This window comes from Schistocerca cancellata, chromosome 4, assembly GCF_023864275.1.
Source record: "Schistocerca cancellata isolate TAMUIC-IGC-003103 chromosome 4, iqSchCanc2.1, whole genome shotgun sequence".
Classification (NCBI taxonomy): domain Eukaryota; kingdom Metazoa; phylum Arthropoda; class Insecta; order Orthoptera; family Acrididae; genus Schistocerca; species Schistocerca cancellata.
Window position 1 is genome coordinate 149,567,575 of NC_064629.1, and position 21,331 is coordinate 149,588,905.

Genomic DNA, 21,331 nt, shown 5'->3' on the forward strand with positions numbered 1-21,331 from the left:
AACCATGAGAGACTCCACAGAGTTTGAAGATTTAATTCAGGATATTGGTGTAAGGTTTGGGCATCAGGAGCTTCATGCCTTATCTCCTCTCCTTCCCAGCTAAGCAGTGATGATGAAATTTCTTCAACCATCAAGCCTTGTGCTACTAAACATTACTGAACTTGGCTACAAGGCAGCTACATCAATGTTTGAAAAAATCCTGTCTGGAACCAGTAACTAAGTTCATAACACACATGGAGAGGTGGAAGGAAGACAATAGTTAAAGAGTCGCTACATAGAGATTAAGAACTACAGGTAACTGGAACACTGATAGACGATAACTAGAACATTGATAGACGAGGGTGAAGGAAGAGGAGAAGTGTAAGTTACAACACCAAAGAATATGGTGGGCTTACAAAGAAAGAGAAGACTGCATGTGTTGACAGCAAAAACATTATCAATTTTAGCAGTGCATTTGAATCCCATTAATAACACAAAATTCAGTTCAAACAAGACTTCCTAGCTCACTTTTACCTTTTATACAACAAAAAATCCTAACCTTAATACATCAAGAATGTGATATTCCTTCTTTGTTGGTCTTATATCTGCTAACAGTCACAGAATGGCACAATTTAAGGCTATCAGTTACAAATGTTATAAAATTGTGTCTAAAAATTATGCATCGCATCCTTGGAGCACGTAAGTTGCACAGCAATCTTTTAAAATAGTGGAGAAATCATGTGGTTCTTAACAGTTTAACAATTATCTATAGGCAATCTGTGTTCTGCAACCACAAATTACTATTTACTACAGCCACACCCTGCCAAGACCTTTAGCATTGTGAAAAAGAAACAAAAGTACATTTGACTTAAATGTTTCCTTAAAAATCATTACGAAGGCTTCCACTGAAATAGTCTCTATTTCATATGAATGGAAGGGCTCAAGGTGACACTAATTAGTAAAATTTTCTCAGGCATCCACCTGCAATAAGTGGTTAAAATACCACAAGCTTTCAACTTAACTCTCCTCAGCCACTGTCGAGTGGTAAATGACACTGTGGCTCACAGGTGTATAGCCATGCCGCTTCCTGTGACATCACTGGTGCTTGCTTGCTTGCCAAATACTGTAATATTTATGTTTTGTGTCCATCGTGTCCACTTCAACCTTGTAGTGGCTGCATCCCAGGCTGTGCTGGGCTGCAAACCACCATCCTTATTCATGGTATTTTCAGATATTTTTATTTCAAGAGCTTTTTTTATCTCAAAACCTGTTCATTCTCACAATGACAGAAGTTTCATGGAATATAATGCAGTGTTTATTTTCTAAAGTGCATTCTACTATGGCTGATTTTTCAGGATAGCACAAGCGTATCTCCTGCCTCACTCACCAAGAACACCTATGTTCTATAGTGGGCTGCTACTACAGAACAGAGCACAGAAGTGCTTTCCTGTGGAGAAGAATAAGAGGGCGTGTATCCTGTCCCCCCCCCCCCCCACCACCCCTCCACCACCTCCCGCCCCCTGTGTACCTAGTGCAGCATCACAAATGTTACTGCTGTTTTCCCTGTGTGCACTTGTTTACTCACTACCTCATCTACTTTCTTTTGGGTTTGCATTGGACTTGATGGTTTTCAAGTTAATTATAACCTCCTCATTTTACAATTGCCAATGGTAGAAAGCGGAACTAAACTTTGTTTACATACATACACGATGAAAGGTGTCTGACACCACTCAAGAGTACATGACTGACGCACAGTTCGGCATTGTGCAGTCACGTTAAAGTTCATACTTCTGTATATTCTTACAGTCTGCTGAAATGGATAGTCATCACAAAAATGTACATTGTCAAAGAGTGTGCTCAGACAGAAAAGTGTTGATAAATAACATAGTTCAGTTCTGTTGAGAAGAAAAATGGAAAGGTTAGCTTCATTAAAAAAAAAAATTAAAAATAGAACATTTCTTGTTGAGAGGGAAGACACTGAAGAATGGCATGCCCACTTTCTTAGAAGAATGACATAAAACAAGAAAGGTGCGGATAGACCTACAAATGGGATCTGAACCCCAACTCCAGTTATTAGGTTGTAACACACAGATTTATTTTAATTTCATATACATCTCTATAGGAAAAGTATCGATGGCACACATATTACACATTCACTTTAGTTATCAGACAGAACCACAACAATTTTATTTTATTATTTCCTGTGCTTTCCCGTATAAGAATATATTAACAGTACAAGTACCATTGTCTCCTACACTACTTCTGTGTATTCTTTGGTCTGCCGAAATGGATACTCATCGAGTAAATATATGTTATTGAAGAGTGCATTCAGATGGAAAAGTGTTGATAAATAATGTAGTTTAGTTCTGTTGAAAAATCATAAAACACGTTTCATCTTCCCTCTGTTCATTTCAACCGATTTTCTATAGAAGAATGTGTTAACAGAATGTATTTTCTTTTTTTTTTTTTTTTTTTTCTGCTGCACGCTACAAGTACACTTCAGGAACTAAGATACATTTTCACTGAGCATGATTGTATCACTCAGTCATCATTTAAAACAAGCAATAGCAGAACATGTGAATAGGTCATAGCTCACACAGCTAAAATGGCAATTGTAAAGTGAACATGTTATACATAAATCAGTGAATAAATTCAATAACATAGGTAACATTGTGAATAAAATAATATAGGTAACATTATTTCCTGAAACCAGACAGCACAGACTGAAAAAACATGCAGTCAGCATCATGAGATGATGAATCCGGGTGTTTTCATTTCATGAAATCTTTCTTTCATTTCCAGCTTCAGTTTGTATCAGCAGAATACGAAGAAGAGAAACGTGAGGCAACTCTGCACTCCGAATAGCAAGTGGCAATAGCTGTGCATGTGTCGCATAGCTGCCAACCTTGTCAAGGGCAACCTCCAATTTATCTTATTTATTTTCTCAGAAATGGAAAGAGATACGACTCTCCTCCCACCATTAAAACAATTTCAATATGTTAGCTATGTTCTGTACACAGTAATGTAGGGCATAAAATACGCCAAACTTAAACTGGTCAGCAACTACATTTTGCACTGCAAACTTTTCAAAATATGTGGGGTGATGTACTTTACTTTAAACTATCTCCCCGAAATTGAATGCATAGCAGAGATCATGCAGGAATCCCAAAACAGTGTTCTTTTTTTATTATTTTTTATATGAAAATTAAAAGTTTTACTGATAAACTAACTACATAAAACAGTTTTTTTAGGCAAATCAGATTACTTGAAATTTCACTCCCCGTTTATCATACAAAACAAGTTGGCTGTGGATACCCAGAGGGAAAGGAAAGCCTAGCACATCTCCTGCAACCCTAGGCCACTCTGTTTACTGCTATGCTTTGAGTACTAAAGACCCATATAGTGTATTCACCTCTCTGCCCCACTATGAACACCAGTGGGTCACAAACTTACAGACTGACAAAACATGTGGCCAGCCTCCTTAAACTGCATGCAGGTCACTGTAGGAATCATGTAAAGAACACTGACAGTTTCATCAGCTTAATTAAGCATCTATATCTTGGGGAAGCTGACATAATGGTCAGCTTTGATGTGGTCTCCTATTTATGCATGTTTCTGTTAAAGACTGCATAGTCCCCTCTCTCAGTTGTCTGATAGTACAATTATGGAATTTATTAAGCACAGGTTGACATCATCATACTTCCTATATGGCAGCTAGTATGTTCACCGGTGAAATGGCATGGTGATGGGATGCTCATTAACCCAATCTACAGCCAATGTTTTTATGGAGGATTTTGAAGATATTGCCTTGGACATGGTTCCAACTAAGCCAAGTTGCTTTTATTGTTATCTCGATGACAAATTTACTATCTGCCCCATGGATGTGAGAAACTGGGAGATTTCTTGAGACAGCTGTCTGGCATTCACAGCCACATAAGGCTTACTACTGAAGAAGAGAGAGATGTTGCACTACCCTTCTCTGATGTTCTTGTTTGGCAAAAAACCATTGGGCACCTCAACCACAGTGCCTAAAGGAAACCTACAGGCACGGATCAGTATCTGCACACTCTCAGCTGTCATCATCCGGCACAAAACAGATGGCATTGTAAACACCCTCATTCGTCATGCTTAAGCCATCTCAGATGCCGAAAACCTACCACCAGAACTGAGCTGCCTCTGAAGAGTGTTCCAGGAAAATGGTACAATCACCGTCAGGCATCATCACAGGTTACCCCCAGTGAGACGCGCAAGAAAGACACCATTGAAGAAGAGGGCGAGAAACTTGTGTTTTTGCCTTTCTGTGGCACAGTGTTGGGCAGGATTAGCCAACTTCTGAAGGGACACAACATTTCATCAGTGTTCAGTAACTCCAGTGTTTCAAATATCAACACCGCTTAAGAACTCTGAAGCTTGAGGGTAGCATACAATGTGTACATTTCTCCTGTTACATATTATTTTTCCTCCTGACAGACTCATAACCTTACTCCTGACTCTATTCTTTACACAGAAATTCTGGCTGTTATTGTGCTACTTCAGTTAATGCTGTTTTGTCTCATTCCCTTCCATAAAAGGCAATGGCTGCTGCCAGTATCCTTCCATTGTATTCACTTACTTTTAATTTTTCTTCTACTGTCCCCAAATCCCTTATTCTTTGTGAAAAACATCCCATTTTTAATAATTTTTCATTGTCCATCATTTACTCCGTTTGATACTCTTTGTCTTCTGTCCCCCCTGCAATTTTTTTCAGACTCCTGTGACTTAAGAATAAAAAGAAGTTACACTGGTTTCATATAAGTACATTTTCCATCCACATTTTATTATTTGCATTTTTAATTACTTTTCATAATTCTTACTTTCATTTCATATAATGATGTCATAATGATCTTTCTTGGCCCTCAACACATTTCTGGTTTCCTGACATTTAGGGCTACATCACACCTCAGTTAAACCTAATGGGTTATACAAAATTTCCTTTTCTGGTCTTTATTTGGACTCTCTCCTCTTCTGTGTCATTTGAACATAACTGTCCAAGAGTTTCCAGAAATACCCTCCCCTCTCCCCCCAAAAAAGACCCTTTGGGTTTTTGTATTTCTACTGGCTACAAAACCAATTTTCTATGGGACAATTTTGTGATTTACACTAATTTCTAGATTTCTAGTTAAGAGCTGTACACATAGCTATTATGAAATATAGAGCTAATTGCAACAAAAGTAGTTTATAGTATCCTGTTGATATGAATGCAATCAACTATGAAAAATCATATTAATTACTGATATGATACACAAGAACAATAAGAAAATTGTATGTTATCCAAAGCAGCACAGGTTGACTATAATAGTGTGTTACTTTGTGTATTTGGAGATTAAGTAAACTGCAATGTCATTTAAAGTAATAGAACTTACTACCTGAATGGTAAGTTATATGATTTAATAAGACAAAGTCTATGGAATATTTTAAAACAACATACTCAACTGCTCACAGAAATTTACAAAATACACAGTACCTGGTGTAAGCTGCAATGCTATGTCCACAAATTGGTCTACTGACATACAAAGATTTGTTTAGAGGCTCTAAAATATTGCTTTTTTGGGCTAATTTAACAGCTACTGTTCTACGAACAAATATTACAACTACTATAGTCCAATTAAAATCACTTAATACCTGTCACTTGCTGCTACAGTGTTCTCACATTGTCTGCTGGTTACTGCTCAGACATAGTGACACACCAACACGGCAGGTCACTTCACAAACGCTTAACGTGTAATGTGGAGCAATGTTGAAAGTGGCCTCTGCTTTGCTGACAGCTGATTTTAAGTGAGGAATGACTGAACTGCTGGAGATGTCTCATTTTGTAGCCCTGAATTAACTCATGCCCTTGGCTAACCACAACCTTGTGATGTGCAATGTATCCGAGAAAATGACAGCAGATCTAAAATCACGATTGCTTTGTTCACAGTGATTAAAGCTAACCTTGATGAGCAAATTTAGACAGAAAAATTTCAGTTTCAGCACAAAAAACCAACTGTAATTTCTTCCTATCATTCACTGGTTACCTGAAATTATCCTCACACTGGCTACATGAACTGCCACTTTACCAACCAATGAGCAGTCTTGGTTGGCACTTGTTGTAGATTACAGATACTGGCAGATTATAAATGACAAAAGAATGATAGGGAAAAAAATAAGGGCAAATAAAAAAGCCAATACAATAATGAAAATTATATGGCAAAGAATTAGAAATTTAAAAAAATACATTTAAATCAATTAAATGAAAAAACAGTAAAAAAAGTTTTTTGATTAGATTAAAAAAATTAATGACTGTGCTTCATGAGTTTTGATATGACCTTACACATGACAGGTTAATGTGCTAACCACTGCGCTACAACATTACGATACATAATGTTGACACATTTATGATTCAGATATTCCAGTAGCAATGATGAGCTGCAACCTTCAAATATCTGGCTTCACTTAATGTTGTGTGAAACTTTTCTAATGTAAGCCAATCTCTGTGACTATAATAGTACACAGGACGCTGAAACACGTCTGGTGTGAAAGGATCCAGAAGCATTTGGTTGTGCTGTGTATGAAAGGCATATGCACTGATCAACCAGAACATTATGACCGTCTACCTAATAGTCGGTATGTCCACCTTTGGTGTGAATAAAAGTGGTAATGTGTGTTGGCATGGAACCAATGAGGCCTCGGTAGGTCATTAGAGGGAGTCGGCACCACATCTGCGTGCGTGCACAAGCACACGCATACGCACACGTGTACACACACACACACACACACACACACACACACACACACACAAGTTGCCTAATTCCTGTAAATTCCGGGGAATGGGACAATGAGCTCTGATGCCCCATTCAATCACATCCCACATGAGTTCGATCGGTTTCAGATCTTGCGAGTTGGGCAACCAGCACATAAATTGGAACTCACTACTGTCTTCCTCGAACCACTCCATCTCACTCCTGGTCTTGTGACAGGGAGCATTATCTCACTGAAAACTGTCACTGCCATTGGGAAACACAATCGTCAAAGGGGTGTACATGGTCTGCAGTCAGTGTACGATACTCTTCGGCCATCGTGGTACCTTGCACGAGCTCCACTAGACCCATGGATGCCCACATGAATGTTTCCCAGAGCATAATGGAGCTGCCACCAGCTTGTCTCCATACTGCAGTACATTGACATGAATGAGGTACAGTGATTCATTGAACATGCAACACACTGCCACTGCACCAATGTCCAGTGCTGATGGTTATTTGCCCACGTCAATCATAGTGTGGTGTTAATTCTGGCACATGCACGAGACGTCACCAGCAGAGGCCCATCATTAGGTGTATTCGGTGCACTGTGCATTCAGACACACTTGTACTCTGCCCAGCATTAAAGTCTGATGTTACTTCTGCCACAGTTTGCCACCTGTCCTGTTTTACCAGTACGCCCAGCCTACAATGTCCGGCATCTGTAATGAGAGGTGGCTGCCCAACCCCACTATATCTGGATGTGGTTTCACTGTGTGTTGAAGAGAGACACCACAGCACTCCTCGAACACCTAATAAGTCGTGCAGTTTCCAATGCACTGGCATGTATCTGACTAGCAGTCATTCCCTGCCAGTTCACACTGGTATCACTGGGATAGGTTTATATCAATATTAGGTCGGTGGTCATAATGTTCCGGCTTGATCAGGGTATATCGTTAGCATCTGTGTGTGTGTGTGTGTGTGTGTGTGTGTGTGTGTGTGTGTGTGTGTGTGGTTGTTGTTGTTGGCCGAGGGGGGGGGGAGGGGGGAGGGGGGGAGGGGGGGAGGGGAGGGGGCGGACACACGCGCGTGTATTTCTGTTTATCACATGTCATGAAATACGAAATTAAAGGGCCAGGTCCAGGATTTGGGATCCAAACACAAGAAGACAGAAAGCTGGACAAGCTGAACTAACAAATTGTCATGGCCGTTTGGAAACAGCAAATGGTTTGGGCATGACATTGAGCGCTCTGGTTGGAGGAAAGCAGCTTCAGCCTGTGAAGTGTCAATTAACAAGCAATTTTAATCAGACTATAGTGAACATGCCCAAATTTGAAACAATGGAAATTCAACTGAGCACAGCACAGCTTTCCTTTATGTGTGGGTTTTTTTTTTTTTTAACCGTCAGTCATATTAATGTAAGGAACCCTTAAGAATAATTGGAATACTTTTGACTCTAACTTATCATCTTTCTTCTCTTAGAAAGATATCAGTTGCTATTATCACAGATAGTATTACGCCTCTTATTGGCATCCCACTTTTAGTGATGGCATCAAGTGATATTTTAAAAAAAAATTAAGGTATATATGTATCATCACAACATGAATCTGATACTACATTACGTCCAAATAATTTTGAAATAATGGGCAAAGTTATTATTAAGTCTTGTAACTTTGCATTGTGAGAGAAGTACAAATATGAAATATCAACTATCAAAAAAATAACAGTGACATTAACTACTCTCAAGAAATAACTAACAAATCGGCAAATGGTTCAATATGGGAATAGAATGGTTTTATATGTGAGCTTATTGAATAATCTGAACATCATTAATTTAACATTGCTAGTACTAGTTTATTAGCATTCGCAGCAGCAGCGGTGGCAATGGCGGCGGCAGCAGCAGCAGCAGCAGCAGCAGCAGCAGCAACAACAACAACATCAAAACAAGAGATAATTTATATTCACAGCAGGAAAATAGATAATGTTATTTCAATATGTGGCCAGTTCTTAAAAAAGGACAAATCAAAATTGAATTACAGTATTTCATGCAGGAAACACTCTTGAACCTCACTATTTTTGTAAAGAAACTGCAACACCTATATATCAGGCAGTGATTAAACAAATGTACTACATATGGGTTTCATGTCTGATACTGCACCAATGGATAGATGGCCTCACACAAAATTATTTCCATTTTATCACTGATCATTAAACTGTATTGATATTCAAGTTTGGAAGGAATATAGAAGTCAAGGTTTGTTGCAAACCTTGAGGTGAGCTGTGCTGTTAACCCAGCTTTCTGCAGCCATTTACGTGAAAGTGCACACTCATGATAGAGGGTGTACAGAAATGCTCTACATATATATTAAACTCTGCAAGCCAATGTACATATTACAGTAGAGGGTATTTCTTACTAATATCAGTGATATTCTGTCCTATTTCAGTCACGATTTGAGGGATGGAAAAATATCTGTAATTTGGGGATGTGCCCTAATCTTGGTTATGTTATTCTCATGAGAGAATATGGTAAAGGTAATACAGTTGCATACTGCCTTCCTCAAATATCAAATTTATCCACAAAGGTCTCACAGGAAAAATGTCACACTTTCTACAAAGGTTACCAAATAAGTTCCCTGACCATTACAGTTACACTATTGTATGAGCTATATGAAGTTGCTAAAATCCTACAGCACATCATAATACCACACCTACTTCTTCAGGACTAAAAATGTTAGAATAGCAGTATAGTGTGAGTCTTAATGGAGTACTGTGTGCGGTTTCCTTCCCAGATGCATTGCACCTTCCCCCAACCCTTCTAAAAAGCGTAAGTCTTCCATTTGCCTCCCCTACTACTGACTTTGTGTACTTATCACATTTCATGTTGTTTCTTAGCATTGACCTTAAACATTTAAATGCTCTGAGAGGCCCAAGTGTTTACATCAATCTTGTAATAGGATACTATAAGGTCCTTCCACATTGTTGTGGGTATTATTTCGCATTTACCTACATTTACAGAGAGCCGTCATTCATTTGACCAACAAGAAATTCAGTCCAAGTCATTCATTATGATGATCCAGCAATTACACTTAATATAGAAAATAGCATTGTCAGCAAACAGTCTTATACTGCCACTAACCATATTCTCAGCTAAATCATTTATGCCTATTGAGCATATTAGTTGTCCTATTGTGCTTCCTTGGGAAACAGCTAATATTACTTTTGTTTCTGCTGACTACATGCTGCCTGTACAAGAGTTCCAGAAGCCTAACCACCCCAAAAATTTCTTACACTAGTTGCCCATTTTCAAACTACTAAAATCTCAAGTTATTCCTTTATTAGTATAAGTTTAACACTTTTATAAGTACATTATCTATGTGATATTTCCATGTCCACCCAAATGGAATAAATCTCTCCAATACATATCTGACAATCATGGATTTCATTTATCACCTACTTTAAAACACATCATCTGCTTAATAACCTCTTGAATGCCTAAACTTCTTCAAAGTATGTCATATCTCTTCTAATTTCCATGAACTGTGTACACTGCTTCTGATTACTACTACTACTACTACTACTACTACTACTACTACCACCACCACCACCACCACCACTGCCGTCTTTCTCTCTGTGGACCCATTCATGGATAAGGTTTTCCTCTTCTCCTCCCAAAAGTTAATACTTTCTCTTCCATCCTATCCGTATTCTGAATCTTCAATGTCCTGAGCCACTCAATTCATAGCCATCTATCCTGTTCCTAGAGAATTATTTTGTTAATTAGTTTATTGCTAACATAGTTACTAGTTCATAATTATGTACAGTTTTCTCCAGTTGTCCTGCCCTTCCATTTTGATCATCATCTCATTACATTTCTTCCCAAGTTGAACTAACCACTTGGTTTTTGTCTTTCCTGTCACTCTACACACACTCCCCCATTTTACCAATCATTTTATCTCAGCCTATCCTTATTATATGTCCAGCAAATCTTTGACTACTGGGTCTGATTTCTTCTGAATTGTCTTCAAGTCTCAGTACAGTATTTTTGTCCATTTTAGCCCCAATCTCTCACTTACTCTTCCTAAGGATTTTTCTCTTTTTATATTGTTCTGGTTTGATACCATGTCTTTCTAGTGTAATAACATCAGTCTTGAATTATATGTTTTCTCCTTTTTGTCCTGTTTTGCCTGATCTTTCATGTTAGTTGATATGTTCTTTCTATAATAAACTTCTCTGGTCACACAGTGGACTATAATTATCGTTTATGCCCCCTCTTTCATCCACTCACTATTATTTTCTCTTCTTGTTATGTACTATCTCTGATACTTGAATTTGTTCACCTTTTGTACAGAGTTTTCCTGTGTTTTCTTATCTCCAGCAGTGTTCAGTGTTTCTGTCCTGTCATCAGCCATCCTTAGTTTTAACCTTGTGGTTATTTTTCTCAGGTTCCCAAGATGTTCCTTTGACCCTTCTTCCATAACACTAAAATGTCTGCAAAAGTTATGTAATCCAATTTGCCCCTCTTTGTCCTCCCCTCATGACTCTTTACTATTCTCATTCCATCATCTGTAAGAACACTGGTGACAGCTCCCTATTTCACCTCTCTCAGTATCAAATGGTGCTCACAACATCCCCCTACCCTCCATCTCTTAGATTTAAATGACTGCCAATATCTCAGATGACATATTGCTTGGTGGCTTCTGCCTTCAGATCTTTGACCGATTCTGCTTAATGTTATACAAATGTTGGAAGAAGATCCAAAGACAGAAGCTCGCAGGCAGGCAATATGACAACAAGCGGCCATGAAAAACTCAGCAACTTTGTATCTTATTTACTATCTCTCTTACTGTAATCTAGTCTTCTTCTTTCCTCATCTTTATCACCCAATCAACGGAGAATTATGCCTTCCTTAAGGTTACTGCTTTCATCTTACACTTCCAGGACCAGTGTTCTAACAGCTATTTGCAAGTAATGATTAAATGTGTCTTTTTGAAAGGAACAATACCAGCATTTGCCTTATGCAATTAAGGGAGACCACAGAAAAACCTAAATTTGGATGGCTGCGTAGGGGAGGAAACAGGGACTTTTAACGTGAAAACCATTCAAAAACTGACTCACTTATAAACCAATGGACACTTACATTTTCAAAATTACTGAGGCAGATAGCAAAACAAGATACTGCATAATAAACTGGAGAGGAAAATGTACCTGTTATTGGAATGATGATGAAACTGTGGTGGGTGGAACATGTAGCCAGATTAATAAGTGGCAGATGGACAAATGAAGTTCTTTGTTTGGTTCCAACAGGTAAGAAAATAAAGACTGGGGTGGGATGGGGTGGGGTGGGGTGGGGTGGCGAGCATTGGCTATCACTCTAAAACAGAAAGGGGGCTCTGGATTGTAAAAGTTGAGAAGGACTCACTATATTGTACAGGTTGAGTTTGTTTGTTGGTGCTTTAGGGCACAAAACTGCTGCACGTCATAAGTGCCCATTTCATAACTTAAAATGGTCAAATACTGAATGAATCTGAAGTGGATAGTAGTCATAGACTGGAGTAAAGGAGTAGTGAAAAATGATCGCCTCCCATTTGAGGACTTGCTCAAATGTTTCAAAATTAAATTTCCTTTGCCATATTACTACAATGAATAAAAGGTAAAACACAATCTACAGCTCATACTGTAGCTGCTAAAATATTCGATAATTCAAATGGAAAACATAAATTAAAAGGTAAACGGTTATAAAATTGGCACTGGGTCAGAAAATGGTGCATTGTCAATGGTTGGCTGCAGTAAGCATAGTGTGGTGACTGAAACGATAGCACCTAGTAGGCAGCCTAGCTAAAAGTATTTCTTCATGATGAGAGGCGCAAGAGAAAATCTTCCACATGTTGGGAGTTTGTACCCACATAGAGAAGGCAAGTGTACGTGCCAGGGAGACACAATGTTCCTGCATGCAGCAACACAGAGATCATTATAAGGACAGGACTGCTAAAATGCCTAGATAGTTGGACTACAGCCTTGGCAGCAGCATTGGCAGTATCATTCCCTGACAGCCTGACATGACCAGGTGCCCACATGAACACCATGTTGGCTCCATCGTAAGCAAGTGAGTGAACGGAGGCATTCTCAGATTCGTTGTTCTATGGGGTGGTACATGTACAGCACACAGAGGCTCGGAGGGCACTAAGTGAATCAGAAAATAATAAACAATTGAGAAGCCTGTGTCATCAGATATACTGGGCAGCCTGCTAGAGTGTGGAAAGCTCTGCTGTAAAAATTGAGCACTGTTCTAGAAGCCAGTATCTAAAATGTTTGTTGCCAGTGACAAAGGTGCATCAACACTATGGTTGGTCTTAAGAGTCATCAGTATAGATGAGGGTGCTGCCGTGAGCCATGTGCCAAGTTCCAGAAACTTACAGCAATAGGTCAACTGTAGAGTAGTGTCCTTGGGAAACTAAGTAAGTCCAAGATGAACACGGACCTCTGTGTGAAGCCAAGGCAGTAAAGGACTCTCATCTATGGGCAGGGAATGTAAGTTTACCTTTCCAAAGTAGTATATGAAAGCAAACTCTGGGAGGCAGTAAAGAAGTTGTGCTTTCTCTGTATTGGCAGTCCTAGGATTCATCAAAAAAAGGACACAGGATGGATGGCTGGGCATAGAGAACAGGCAGTATGCATATCTGCTGACGAGAATATCATGCTGATGCGACAGCGATTGTTCGGCAGCATCTGCATAGACTTATAACTGGACTAGTTTAGAAAGTTTCAGTAGCCAAACATATGCCTCAATGATAGACGGTGTTCAGAGGCATAAAACAGATGGTCTTGGACATGAATATATGAGAACATTTACAATTGGACAAGTGATCGGTACAAGTGGAGGAGGATTTACCAATCTGCTCCAGATGAAGTACTGTTAAAAACACACAGAATATTTAGAGACTGGGTACAGCATGCTGCCAGATAAGATATGTGGGAGGACCAACAGTTTCCTATTGAGTGCGAGCCCCAAGAACTTTGTGTTTTCGACAAGTGGAAGAGCAACATGACCGAGGTGTGAGGATGGTGGAAGTAACTCCTTATGCCACCAAAGTTCTCACAGATAGTTTTTACATGGAAAAGTGGAATCTGTTGTTGATGCTTCACGAGTAAAGAATGTCAAGACACTGTTGAAGTCGTTGCTCGAGTAAACAAGTCCACAGAGACCTGCAGTAGATAGCAAAGTCATCAACAAAAAGAAAGCACGAGATGCCTTGCGTGAGACAGACCACGATAAGGTTTATTGCTATGACAAATAGGGGTATGCTCAGCACAGAGCCTGAGGCACTGTGTTCCCCTGAATAAAAGTGTTTGACAAAGTCAAACTCGCATGTACCTTGAATAAAATGGGAAGGAAAAGAAACAGCTACAGTATGGCATTTCCTCAGAAAATTGATCAGAATATGGGTTGACAGGGTGACAAGATGATCAGCTGCAGAACCGTGCTTATGAAATCCGTGCTGTGCATTTCTTAGCGGATTCCAAGACTCACTCAAGCCACCATACCAACTGACCACTGAGTCTGCATTCCATCACCTTGCAGACACTTCTGGAGAGGGAAATTGAGCAGCAGCTGGATGGACAACGTTTGTCCTTACCAATCTCCGTAGAACAGTGGCCAACTGTACCGGTTTTTTCAGAGCGGAAGCGAAAGATGTTGTAAACACAGGAGGCTGCATGGCCTTAAAGAGCTTCTTGGCCTCACCATGGGGGATGCGCTTAGATGTTTTAATCTCTTGTATCTTCCGTTCTTCGAGATAGATGGGGCAGACCCGGCTCCAGACAGGGTGAATCCCAGAGCAATTCACGCACTTCACAGGCGATGAACAATTGGCTCCTTCATGGGCAGGCTGACCACATTTACCACAAGTGGCTATCCCATTGCACCCCAACATAGTATGCCCAAAGCGCTGACATTTAAAACAGCACATTGGGTTGGGGAAATATGGCCGTACTGGCAAACGTAAGAAACCTGCTTTAACATGCTCTGGGAGTCTCGGGCAACTGAACATGAGAATAAATGAGTTGGATTTGACTAGGTCCCCACCGACTAGTTTCATAATATGCTGCACGTCAACAATACCTTCGTCAGCCCACTCAGATTTTAACTCGTCTGTGGGGATATCCACCAAGTCCCTACATGTCACAACACCCTTACTACAGTTCAAAGTGGAGTGGAGCTCGGTCTCGATAGCGTACTCTCCGAGACAGGTTGCTTTCCGAAGAGAAGCGACTTGACGAGAACTAGAAGTCTCAACTAACAGAGTCCCATTGCGCAGTCGCTGCACAGATTTCAGTGTTCCTGCAATTCCCTCAAGACCCTTGTGGATGTAAAAGGGAGAAACCTTCTCAAAGCTACCCTCCTTCCGTTTAATAATCAAAAACACATTCTGATTATCAGCATGTGCTCTGTTACGACAGTGTGATAAATCTCTAGCAACACCAGGCACTGGAGGACTCGTAGCACGAAGTCGCTTTTTCGATGGGGTGTGTTTTCCTACCAGTGGCCCACCCAATCCACTGGTAGGGGGAAATGTAGAGGTCGAAGGGTCCATTGCGGTCCCACGAGCAGCTAGGGAACTAAAGGTCCGCTCAGACAGAGCCCCGTGTGCCTGAGTAAGCCTTGTGGTGCGGCAGATGCCCCAGAGGTTGCCCACTTGCGACTGTTCCACCCCAACAGCCATGCATCTTATAGGCGCGGAGCACACCGTAAGATTGAGGGGTTTTTATAGAGGTTGGCCTTCCTCGCAATCCAGGCAGTCAAGCCAAGATTACCATTCCCCGCAGCACACAACATTCCACCACTGCTCCATACGGTGGTCGCTGAAACATGTCCGGGTGTTACGGTGACAGGAGACTGGCGGCGCTGACCAGTCCGCAGCTCAGGACCCCGGGGTCGCCAAGCCTGTACTCAGAAAATGAATGCTGAGCCCCTGGGGGTGCTGCACATGAGGTATGAACTCTGCCGCCGCTACAGATAACTACAAATTTATGACCATGCCCACAGTTTACCATTGTCTTAGCTGCTGGTTATAGTGCTACACATGTACACAGAAGCCAATGTTTCATAACATACTGGTGTCCGAATGAGTTATGCCAATGTACAGGATGATTATAATTAGAGTTAAACGTTCAAAACACTGCAGAAATAGCACCACTGGTCAGAATGATGTCAAATTGCAATGGAATATTATTGGAGAAGGGGAAAAACATACAGAAGAAGAAATAAAAAGTAGTGTGAAAATTGATCAATAGATGGTGCAGTATGTGTTAGAATACGTAAATGAAAACACCTGTCATGCGCATGACCCATTGAAATTTGTATAAACAAGCTGGGTACACGGCTTTTCCTCCCTTCACGTCTGTGACATTCGCTATGACAGTCTCAACGCAGCATTGCGCTCTGCTTGTAATCTGTATTACAAGAATGATGACAGTGCATAAGTCACTTTGCAGAAGTTCCAGACACTGAAGGGTTTGAAAAAAGGCGTTGGCCGATGACTGCCGTGGGTCTGGAGAAAATGATTCGTAAATTCGAAAATATGAGTTCTTTAGGTGTGCAACATGGTAGAGTGAGGAAATGAATTGATTCAATACCAGTGGAAGCAGTGGTCACAGCAATGCAAGAGAGGACGAGTGGTGGTGTGCAAACGTGTAGTGCACGGAGAATTGCTCGAACACTGGACATACCCGTGAGCATGGTGCATAAAATCCTATGAAACACCCTTCCTTGCTATTACTCATGTACACAAGTTGCTTACTGTTGACCTGCCAGCAAGAGAGACCTTTGCTTTAGAATTTCTTGCTCACATGGAAGTGGACAACGATTGGCCATGGAAGATTTTGTGGACAGACAAAGCCCACTTCCATCTAACAGGATATGTCAATACACAGAATTGTCCAATATGGGCAATGGAAAATCCACACGCAAATCAACCAGTACCACTTCATCCTGGAAAGCTCACACTGTGGTGCAGGTTTACGGCATCATATATCATACGGCCATATTTTTTCGAAGAGACGGGTGCTTCCGGTCCTGTTACCTGTACCGTCACTGGTAAACGCTATGAGTGTCTTTTGTACAACCATGTCATTCCAGCTCTCCAACAGTGTGGATGTGTGGTTGGGATCATTTTCATGCAAGATGGCGATCCTCCGCACACTGCAAATTCAGTTAAGCAGCTGCTGAAGTATCATTTCGAAAACGCTAGAATTATCAGCTGCCATTTCCCTACAGCCTGGCCGTCCCAATCACCTGATCTTAATCAGTATGACTTCTGGCTGTGGGGCTATCTGAAAGAAGTTCTGTTCAGTGTTCTGATTGCAAACTTAGCTGAATTGAAGGCACACATTGTGCAACACATTCTGAATGTGACCCCGGAAACACTTCGATCAGTTGTGGAACATGCTGTTTTTCAATTTCATCTTGTTGCAGAAAACAGTGTACAGCATATTGAACATGTTTTGCGCAGAAATTAATAACCCAATTCAATTTTGAGTGATGTGGTTTTTGGCCTCGGGACAATTAAAAAATGATTTTTTACATCCGAAATGACATGACCTTGCCGTGGTGGGTGGACTTACGTAACTAACAATATCACACCTGTACACCCATGCACACTGAGTAGTATAGTTTGTTTAACATCAAACGTACACCTTAGGCATTATTGTATGATCCAGTTGCCATTTGTAGTCGACCTCTATTAAATTATGATGCTTACAGCACCATCTATTGCTACATTTTGTAACTATTTATCTTTCTTCTACCATACTTTTCCCACTTCTCAAACAATATTTCACTGCAATTTGACACCAATCTGACCAGCGGTGTTAGTTTTACAGTGGTTTCAAAGTTTAACTTTAATTATAATCACCTTGTATAATGAATACAGGGCTGAAGCAATGAATTAAAATATTTACCAATGCCAGGGTTTGAACCCAAGTCTCCTGCTCAGTAGGCTGATGCACTACCAGCTCTGCCACCCTGGCACTGCAGCTAACACAGATTACCCTTGTAAAGTTTCTTCTTGCTTTTACTTACATAGCTACGTAAACTAACATGGAAAGTCCAGGTAATAAAGAGGGTGTTTAACTTGTGACATTTAGTTTCAAATAGAATTCATAAGCCTTACTGTAACCACAATCCAACACCTCGTGGGAGCAGGCATAGTGGTCTGCTTCAGGAGTGTACTAAGCAACAACACACAAAAGAAGTCACTGAAAAGATTCGAAGGAACAATCAGTGATATGGATATGGACTCTTTCCATCATTTAGGGATCAAACAAGAATGGAACATTATGAAAGCAATGAACAGGCCTTCTCTGTGCGATAGCAATGGATATACTATTGAAGACAGTGCTGCCAAAGCAGAGCTACTAAACACAGCCTTTCGAAATGCCTTCACAAATAAGATGAAGTAAGTATTCCAGAATTCAAATCAACAACAGCTGCCAACATGAGTAACGTAGACGTAAATATCCTTAGAGTAGTGAAGTAACTTAAATCACTTAATACAAGCAGGTCTTCTGGTCCAGACTGTATACCAATTATGTTCCTTTCAGAGTATGCTGATGCAATAGCTCCATCCTTAACAATCATATACAACTGTTCGCTCGACGAAAGATCCGTACCCAAAGACTGGAAAGTCGTACAGGTCACACCGGTAGTAGGAGTAATCCAACAAATTACAGACCCATATTATTAACGTCGATATGCAGCAGGATTTTGGAACATATATTGTGCTTGAACACTATGAATTACCTCAAAGAAAAAGGTCTATTGACACACAGTCAACATGGATTTAGAAAACATCGTTCTTGTGAAACACGACTAGCTCTTCACTGGCATGAAGTGTTGAGTGCTATTGACAAGGGTTTCAGATTGATTCTGGATTTATGGATTTCCGGAAGCCTTTTGAAACTGTACCATAGAAGCAGATTTTAATGAAATTGCATGCTTATGGTATATCGTCTCAATTATTTGACTGGATTTGTGATTTCCTGTCAGAGAGGTCACAGTTTGTAGTAATTAATGGAAAGTCATCGAATGCAACAGAAGTAATTTCGGGTGTTTCCCAAGGTAGTGTTATAGGCCCTTTGCTGTTCTGTATCTATATAAACGATTTGGGAGACAATATGATCAGCTGTCTTCGGTTGTTTGCAGGTGACACTGTCGTTTTTTCGCGTGCAATACGAGATTGGAATAATAGAGAATTGTGAAGGTGGTTCGATGAACCCTCCGTCAGGCACTTAAATGCAATTTGCAGAGTATCTATGTAGATGGAGTATGCATTGTATTTATAGATCTCAAGGTGGGAAGCATGTGAAGGGGGAGCAATGCATATGACCCACATCTACAGTTTAATCAAATGAAATTGGTTCCAGAGAACTTTTCAAATCTCAAGCATCTATGATGTATATATGCAGACTGAAGCAATGAATGAAAATTTGTACCAAGACCAGGATCTGAACCCAAGTCTCCTACTAACTAGGCATATGTGCCTAGTGAGTATTCCTGTCTTTGTGCAAATTTTCATTCATCGCTTTAGTCTGCATATACGTATATCATTTGCAGATTAGTTTACATGTTAATCAATATAATTTTCAGTTTCTTCTGTTCTGTATCCTCAAATGAATTGATTACTGTGTAGCACCACATAATTAATTAACTGCATTTTTCTCACTTCCATCCAAACCAACATAATTATGCATTCTTACGGTAGTCGTGAAATTCTATTCGTGTGTGGCACAACACTGCACATAAACACAATAAATTTTGAGGTGCAAAGTATCTGATATCTTACTGTTTCAAGATGTGTGGGGCAAGGTTGATTTCCAATTATGTTTTATTCCATTGAAATATTATGTCTATAGCTCTGCATCTGCTGTTTTGCAATAGACAGCAGTTGTAGCAAGTTGTGGTGCATATGGTAGGTCATACATCTCGTACAATAAGCTTATAACGATGGAAATAATCAATCTTTTACAATATAATGTAATTGGATATATAAAAAATCTACTCACTAATTGGTGGCAGGAGAACACACATATAAAATGCTAAGTGCATTGTACGCAATAGAGATGAGAGGGGGCAGCAAAAAATAGACAGGTCAGAAATTGAAAGATGTCGAAAGCGAAAATGGAGTGAAGAAAGGAGTAGTTACTGTGAAGAAATGCTGAGATGGAAGAAATTAACATAAATTAAGGTCAGGTGGGTGGTGAGAAACAAGAATATGTTGCAGCACTAGTCCCCACATGTGGAGTTCTGAGAAACTGGTGTCTGGGGTAAGAATCCAGATGGCACGCATGGTGAAACAGTCATTGAGGTCATGACCGTCATGTTGTAGAGCGTGATCTGCATCAGGATGTTGTGTGTTACCAGTAGACACCCGCTGCCTATGCCCATTCATCCTAACTGATAACTTGGTGGTAGTCATGCTGATGTAAAAGGCTGAAAAGTAGGGAGATGGTTGCAGGAGGAGCATAAGGTCTGAAAGGATATTGCATAGATTGGGAGGGTGATGAAAGGCTATTCTAGGTGTGGTGTGCAAAATCTCAGACAGAATGGATCTCATTTTAGGGCTTGAAATGAGATCAATTCTAAGATTTTGCCCACCACATGTAGAATTGCTTTTTGTCATCCTCCAAATCAGCCAATATCCTTGTCAGATCCTATGTTCATTCTGCACCCATATCCCTACCCTTTGGCTCCTACCCTTGTGACTGCCTCCACTGCAAGACTTGCCCTATGCACCGTCCTACCACTACCTACACCAGTACAGTAACTGACGAAACATATAATATCAAAGGGTCAGCCACCTGTGAAACAACACGTCATATATCCGCTGTTACGTAAACACTTTTCGGTCTTTTACATCAGCATGACTACCACCAAGTTATCAGTTAGGATGAATGGGCATAGGCAGAGGGTGTCTACTGGCAAAACACACAACATCCTGATGCAGATCACGCTCTACAACATGACAGTCATGATCTCAGTGAATGTTTCACCACGCGTGCCATCTGGATTCTTCCCCCAGACACCAGATTTTCAGGACTTCACATGTGGGAACTAGTGATGCACCACGTCCTTGTTTCTTGCCACCCACCTGGCCTTAATTTATATTAATTTCTTCCGTCTCAGCATTTCTTCACAGTAACTACTCCTTTCTTCACTCCATTTTAGCTTTCTACATCTTTCATTTTCTGACTTGTCTATTGTTTGCTGACCCCTTCCAACTCTATTATGTACAATGCACTTAGCATTTCACTCATATTAACTCATTCATGATGTTTACCAGTCATCTCTGTCTTGTATATTACCCTGTCTTCCACATTTAAGCTCTCAGATTTTCAAATCTTGTCTAGTGCAGTCCCCAACAATAATTATTTCTTCTCATCCATCTAGTAAGTCTCCACTGACCCGGGGTTCTGGGCGACTTTTCTGAACTCTATCCCTTTTCCTTCACCCTCTTCCTTCCCCTTCAACTCTTCTGTCAGAAGAAGGAGCCACTGGGTCCAAAATCTTGTATACCTTAAACTTTTTTCACCTAATAAGTTTA

General features: G+C 40.3%; 1 protein-coding gene across 1 annotated transcript in view; it reads right to left on the reverse strand.

The window, feature by feature from the left end:
- LOC126183936 (DNA-binding protein RFX7) overlaps positions 1-21,331 on the reverse strand; it is a 108,702-nt gene that overhangs the window by 45,310 nt on the left and 42,061 nt on the right. The gene's annotated exons all lie outside the window — the stretch shown is intronic.